Source organism: Procambarus clarkii, chromosome 31 (genome assembly GCF_040958095.1).
Source record: "Procambarus clarkii isolate CNS0578487 chromosome 31, FALCON_Pclarkii_2.0, whole genome shotgun sequence".
Taxonomy (NCBI): Eukaryota; Metazoa; Arthropoda; class Malacostraca; order Decapoda; family Cambaridae; genus Procambarus; species Procambarus clarkii.
The window spans coordinates 13927236-13934378 of record NC_091180.1 but is presented as its reverse complement, the minus strand read 5'-3'; positions in this window follow the sequence as shown (position 1 = coordinate 13934378).

Below are 7143 nucleotides of genomic sequence, written 5' to 3'. Positions count from 1 at the left end.
GGTTATACCTACCAGTGTCTACGGTGGGGGGGGGGTGGCTTATAATTCAGCTATTCTGGCGTTCAAATTCTTTCTCGAATCTGGTCTTAACATGTATGGATTGAGGTGGCTTCCACAGCTGCTTCTTTCAAATGCATTCCACTTGTTGGCTATCCGGACTCCACGCTGGCGTTGCATACTCCAGGTTTGGTCTGATGTATGTTGTGTGCAAGGCTCTGCATGATCATTTACACACACACACACACACACACACACACACACACACACACACACACACACACACACACACACACACACACACAGAAGGGGGGGGGCCTGGTGGATAGCGCGCAGGACTCGTAATTCTGTGGCGCGGGTTCGATTCCCGCACGAGGCAGAAACAAATAGCAATGTTTCTTTCACCCTATGCCCCTGTTACCTAGCAGTAAATAGGTACCTGGGAGTTAGACAGCTGTCACGGGCTGCTTCCTCTTGTGTGTGTGTACTCACCTAGTTGTACTCACCTAGTTGTGCTTGCGGGGGGTTGAGCTCTGGCTCTTTGGTCCCGCCTCTCAACTGTCAATCAACTGATGTACAGGTTCCTGAGCCTACTGGGCTCTATGATGTGTGTGTGTGTGTGTGTGTGTGTGTCTGTCTGTCTGTCTGTCTGTCTGTCTGTCTGTCTGTCTGTCTGTCTGTCTGTCTGTCTGTCTGCTTCCGTGCCCCGCCAGCCCCCCACCCCCCGTGCCCCCCCCCCCACCCCCCGTGCCCCGCCCACCCCACCCTCCGTGCCCCGCCCCCCCCCACCCTCCGTGCCCCGCCCCCCCCACCCTCCGTTCCCCGCCCCCCCCCACCCCCCGTGCCCCGCCCCCCACCCTCCGTGCCACGGGGTGCTCCATCTGGTGGTCTCTCTCCCAAGCATAACTGTTCCTGTACTTCATGTCGACTTGACCGAGTAGTTATTGCTGGCCCTCGGACACTCTCCATTAGTTTGGTCCGTTCTCCCTGCAGGGTCCTCCTCCACCCTCCAGGGTCTTCCTCCACCCTCCAGGGTCCTCCTCCACCCTCCAGGGTCCTCCTCCACCCTCCAGGGTCCTCCTCCACCCTCCAGGGTCCTCCTCCACCCTCCAGGGTCCTCCTCCACCCTCCAGTGTCCTCCTCCACCCTCCAGGGTCCTCCTCCACCCTCCAGGGTCCTCCTCCACCCTCCAGGGTCCTCCTCCACCCTCCAGGGTCCTCCTCCACCCTCCAGGCTGCTCCTCCACCCTCCAGGCTGCTCCTCCACCCTCCAGGCTGCTCCTCCACCCTCCAGGCTGCTCCTCCACCCTCCAGGCTGCTCCTCCACCCTCCAGGCTGCTCCTCCACCCTCCAGGCTGCTCCTCCACCCTCCAGGGTCCTCCTCCACCCTCCAGGGTCCTCCTCCACCCTCCAGGGTCCTCCTCCACCCTCCAGGCTGCTCCTCCACCCTCCAGGGTCCTCCTCCACCCTCCAGGGTCCTCCTCCACCCTCCAGGCTGATCCTCCACCCTCCAGGCTGCTCCTCCACCCTTCAGGGTCCTCCTCCACCCTCCAGGGTCCTCCTCCACCCTCCAGGGTCCTCCTCCACCCTCCAGGGTCCTCCTCCACCCTCCAGGGTCCTCCACCCTCCAGGGTCCTCCTCCACCCTCCAGGGTCCTCCTCCACCCTCCAGGCTGCTCCTCCACCCTCCAGGCTGCTCCTCCACCCTCCAGGCTGCTCCTCCACCCTCCAGGGTCCTCCTCCACCCTCCAGGCTGCTCCTCCACCCTCCAGGCTGCTCCTCCACCCTCCAGGCTGCTCCTCCACCCTCCAGGCTAGTACCGAACCTGCGGGGATTGAACTCTGAAGAGATGGTGAAGGGACGAAATCTCGCCACACTTCTGATAACGGAATCGAGGAGACATGATAACGACATGCATAATCCTCAGGGAAGTTGAGAGACGTGATAGGACCTTACGGAGCAGCTGAAAGGACTCGATCCCCAGGGAGTGGTCGACACACAGGTGATGATGCGTAATCCATGCGTATATGCACGCACGCCCGCACGTGCGTGCACGGCCGCACGTGCGTGCACGGCCGCAGGAGCCACCTCAGTTAAGCACGTGTTGGGTCATTGACGTAGCGGCCTAACAGTCATCTTTCATAGTTATGGGATTGATGGTATATCCTGGTATAGCAGGGTATACCCTGGTATAGCAGGGTATACCCTGGTATAGCAGGGTATACCCTGGTATAGCAGGGTGTAGAGGCCTCTTCTGTGGAGGCCACACCCACACCAGCCACACCCACACCAGCCACACCTACCAGCCACACCTACCACACCTCCCTGCACAGTTGTCGGCTCAAAGCCATATATTCCTGTGAATTTACTGCCAGGAACATATTGTTGAGCTGAACCTGTTGTGAGAGTCCCTCACCTCTCCCTCACCTCTCCCTCACCTCTCCCTCACCTCTCCCTCACCTCTCCCTCATTCTCTCCCTCACCTCTCCCTCATTCTCTCCCTCACTTCTCCCTCATTCTCTCCCTCACCTCTCCCTCACCTCTCCCTCACCTCTCCTTCATTCTCTCCCTCACCTCTCCCTCACCTCTCCCTCATTCTCTCCCTCACCTCTCCCTCATTCTCTCCCTCACTTCTCCCTCATTCTCTCCCTCACCTCTCCCTCATTCTCTCCCTCACCTCTCCCTCACCTCTCCCTCACCCCTCCCTCATTCTCTCCCTCACCTCTCCCTCATTCTCTCCCTCATTCTCTCCCTCACCTCTCCCTCATTCTCTCCCTCACCTCTCCCTCATTCTCTCCCTCACCTCTCCCTCATTCTCTCCCTCACCTCTCCCTCATTCTCTCCCTCATTCTCTCCCTCATTCTCTCCCTCACCTCTCCCTCATTCTCTCCCTCACCTCTCCCTCATCTCTCCCTCATTCTCTCCCTCACTTCTCCCTCATTCTCTCCCTCACCTCTCCCTCACCCCTCCCTCATTCTCTCCCTCACCTCTCCCTCATCTCTCCCTCATTCTCTCCCTCACTTCTCCCTCATTCTCTCCCTCACCCCTCCCTCATTCTCTCCTTCACCTCTCCCTCACCTCTCCCTCACCTCTCCCTCACCTCTCCCTCACCCCTCCCTCATTCTCTCCCTCACCTCTCCCTCACCTCTCCCTCACCCCTCCCTCATTCTCTCCCTCACCCCTCCCTCATTCTCTCCCTCACCCCTCCCTCATTCTCTCCCTCACCGTGTCTCTCTCGGTGAGAGAAAAACTTTTCTCTCTGTTATTCCTGTTATTTTTCTCCAGTGTATTGAGCTCAAGTTTAAGTCGCCTATAATGTTGTGTTTCTTATATGTTGTGAAGGCAGCAGGGGCCGGTGAAGGCAGCAGGGGGCCGGTGAAGGCAGCAGGGGCCGGTGAAGGCAGCAGGGGGCCGGTGAAGGCAGCAGGGGGCCGGTGAAGGCAGCAGGGGGCCGGTGAAGGCAGCAGGGGCCGGTGAAGGCAGCAGGGGGCCGGTGAAGGCAGCAGGGGGCCGGTGAAGGAAGCAGGGGGCCGGTGAAGGCAGCAGGGGGCCGGTGAAGGCAGCAGGGGGCCGGTGAAGGCAGCAGGGGGCCGGTGAAGGCAGCAGGGGGCCGGTGAAGGCAGCAGGGGGCCGGTGAAGGCAGCAGGGGGCCGGTGAAGGCAGCAGGGGGCCGGTGAAGGCAGCAGGGGGCCGGTGAAGGCAGCAGGGGGCCGGTGAAGGCAGCAGGGGGCCGGTGAAGGCAGCAGGGGGCCGGTGAAGGCAGCAGGGGGCCGGTGAAGGCAGCAGGGGGCCGGTGAAGGCAGCAGGGGGCCGGTGAAGGCAGCAGGGGGCCGGTGAAGGCAGCAGGGGGGCCGGTGAAGGCAGCAGGGGGCCGGTGAAGGCAGCAGGGGGCCGGTGAAGGCAGCAGGGGGCCGGTGAAGGCAGCAGGGGGCCGGTGAAGGCAGCAGGGGGCCGGTGAAGGCAGCAGGGGGCCGGTGAAGGCAGCAGGGGGCCGGTGAAGGCAGCAGGGGGCCGGTGAAGGCAGCAGGGGGCCGGTGAAGGCAGCAGGGGGCCGGTGAAGGCAGCAGGGGCCGGTGAAGGCAGCAGGGGGCCGGTGAAGGCAGCAGGGGGCCGGTGAAGGCAGCAGGGGGCCGGTGAAGGCAGCAGGGGGCCGGTGAAGGCAGCAGGGGCCGGTGAAGGCAGCAGGGGGCCGGTGAAGGCAGCAGGGGGCCGGTGAAGGCAGCAGGGGGCCGGTGAAGGCAGCAGGGGGCCGGTGAAGGCAGCAGGGGGCCGGTGAAGGCAGCAGGGGGCCGGTGAAGGCAGCAGGGGGCCGGTGAAGGCAGCAGGGGGCCGGTGAAGGCAGCAGGGGGCCGGTGAAGGCAGCAGGGGGCCGGTGAAGGCAGCAGGGGGCCGGTGAAGGCAGCAGGGGGCCGGTGAAGGCAGCAGGGGGCCGGTGAAGGCAGCAGGGGGCCGGTGAAGGCAGCAGGGGGCCGGTGAAGGCAGCAGGGGGCCGGTGAAGGCAGCAGGGGCCGGTGAAGGAAGCAGGGGGCCGGTGAAGGAAGCAGGGGGCCGGTGAAGGAAGCAGGGGGCCGGTGAAGGCAGCAGGGGGCCGGTGAAGGCAGCAGGGGGCCGGTGAAGGCAGCAGGGGGCCGGTGAAGGCAGCAGGGGGCCGGTGAAGGCAGCAGGGGGCCGGTGAAGGCAGCAGGGGCCGGTGAAGGAAGCAGGGGGCCGGTGAAGGCAGCAGGGGGCCGGTGAAGGCAGCAGGGGGCCGGTGAAGGAAGCAGGGGGCCGGTGAAGGCAGCAGGGGGCCGGTGAAGGCAGCAGGGGGCCGGTGAAGGCAGCAGGGGGCCGGTGAAGGCAGCAGGGGGCCGGTGAAGGCAGCAGGGGGCCGGTGAAGGCAGCAGGGGGCCGGTGAAGGCAGCAGGGGGCCGGTGAAGGCAGCAGGGGGCCGGTGAAGGCAGCAGGGGGCCGGTGAAGGCAGCAGGGGGCCGGTGAAGGCAGCAGGGGGCCGGTGAAGGCAGCAGGGGGCCGGTGAAGGCAGCAGGGGGCCGGTGAAGGCAGCAGGGGGCCGGTGAAGGCAGCAGGGGGCCGGTGAAGGCAGCAGGGGGCCGGTGAAGGCAGCAGGGGGCCGGTGAAGGCAGCAGGGGGCCGGTGAAGGCAGCAGGGGGCCGGTGAAGGCAGCAGGGGGCCGGTGAAGGCAGCAGGGGGCCGGTGAAGGCAGCAGGGGGCCGGTGAAGGAAGCAGGGGGCCGGTGAAGGCAGCAGGGGGCCGGTGAAGGCAGCAGGGGGCCGGTGAAGGCAGCAGGGGGCCGGTGAAGGCAGCAGGGGGCCGGTGAAGGCAGCAGGGGGCCGGTGAAGGCAGCAGGGGGCCGGTGAAGGCAGCAGGGGGCCGGTGAAGGCAGCAGGGGGCCGGTGAAGGCAGCAGGGGGCCGGTGAAGGCAGCAGGGGGCCGGTGAAGGCAGCAGGGGGCCGGTGAAGGCAGCAGGGGGCCGGTGAAGGCAGCAGGGGGCCGGTGAAGGCAGCAGGGGGCCGGTGAAGGCAGCAGGGGGCCGGTGAAGGCAGCAGGGGGCCGGTGAAGGCAGCAGGGGGCCGGTGAAGGCAGCAGGGGGCCGGTGAAGGCAGCAGGGGGCCGGTGAAGGCAGCAGGGGGCCGGTGAAGGCAGCAGGGGGCCGGTGAAGGCAGCAGGGGGGCCGGTGAAGGCAGCAGGGGGGCCGGTGAAGGCAGCAGGGGGCCGGTGAAGGCAGCAGGGGGCCGGTGAAGGCAGCAGGGGGCCGGTGAAGGCAGCAGGGGGCCGGTGAAGGCAGCAGGGGGCCGGTGAAGGCAGCAGGGGGCCTGTGAAGGCAGCAGGGGTGAAGGCAGCCAGGGGGGGGGGAGCAGGAACAATTAGCCAGTAGTGTTGAACGAGCCATTACCAGCACCACTGGGTTTAGGGCTCTCTTGTCTGTTCTGGGCTCTCCTCTTCCCTCTCTCCTCTTCTCCCCTCTCTCCTCTCTTCCCCCCTCTCTCTTCTCCCCTCTCTCCTCTCTTCTCCCCTCTCTCCTCTCTTCCCCCCTCTCTCTTCTCCCCTCTCCCCCTCGCTCTCTGGGGCAGGATATTTGGACAGTTCTTGTCGTGGAATCATTGTTAGCGGGCGTCATTGTCGTGGACACAATGGTTTGACTGGCAGAGGGTCATACTGGCTGTGCTGTGAGTGGTGTAGCAGTCGCTCTGTCATCCTCCTCCTAGTGGTCTCTGGTTATTGCTCTTTCTCAAGTCCTCCCCCTCCCCACACCCACACCCACACCCACACACACACACACACACACACACACACACACACACACACACACACACACACACACACACACACACACACACACACACACACACGTACGTCCATATTTATTCATCTGTGTGATTTGGATTTCTTCCCTCGTGTGCATATATATATATATATATATATATATATATGTATATATATATATGTATATATATATATATATATATATATATATATATATATATATATATATATATATATATATATATATATATATATATAATTATATTGTTACATACAATTTTGTAACATAATATAAACACCACACACACACAGGATGATGCAAAAATTATGAGGAGGATTAACTAGGCCTGGCCAGGATGTAGCCAGAGGAAACTCTGATGGAGGTCCGTAGCGATTCTGACGTACAAATCGATCGTCGGAGCTGGGTATAGGGGGCGAAAGACTAATCGAACCATTTTAAGACACGATGATAGTATGAGGCTCATTTTAAGACACGATGATAGTATGAGGCTCATTTTAAGACACGATGATAGTATGAGGCTCATTTTAAGACACGATGATAGTATGAGGCTACAAGATGCCCTAGACAGTCTAAATGAATGATCTAACAAATGGCTGCTAAAGTTCAACCCGAGTAAATGTAAGGTAATGAAACTAGACGGTAGAAACTGGAGGCCAGACACAGGATACAGAATGGGCGGTCCCAAATCTACACAGTAAAATAACATACTGGATTGAACGATATGGAAGAAAATGCAGAATAGAACCAGTGAAGAGCAGAGGTGCCATAGGCACAATCAGAGAACACTGTATAAACATCAGAGGTCCGCGGTTGTTCAACGTCCTCCCAGCGAGCATAAGAAATATTGCCGGAACAACCGTGGACA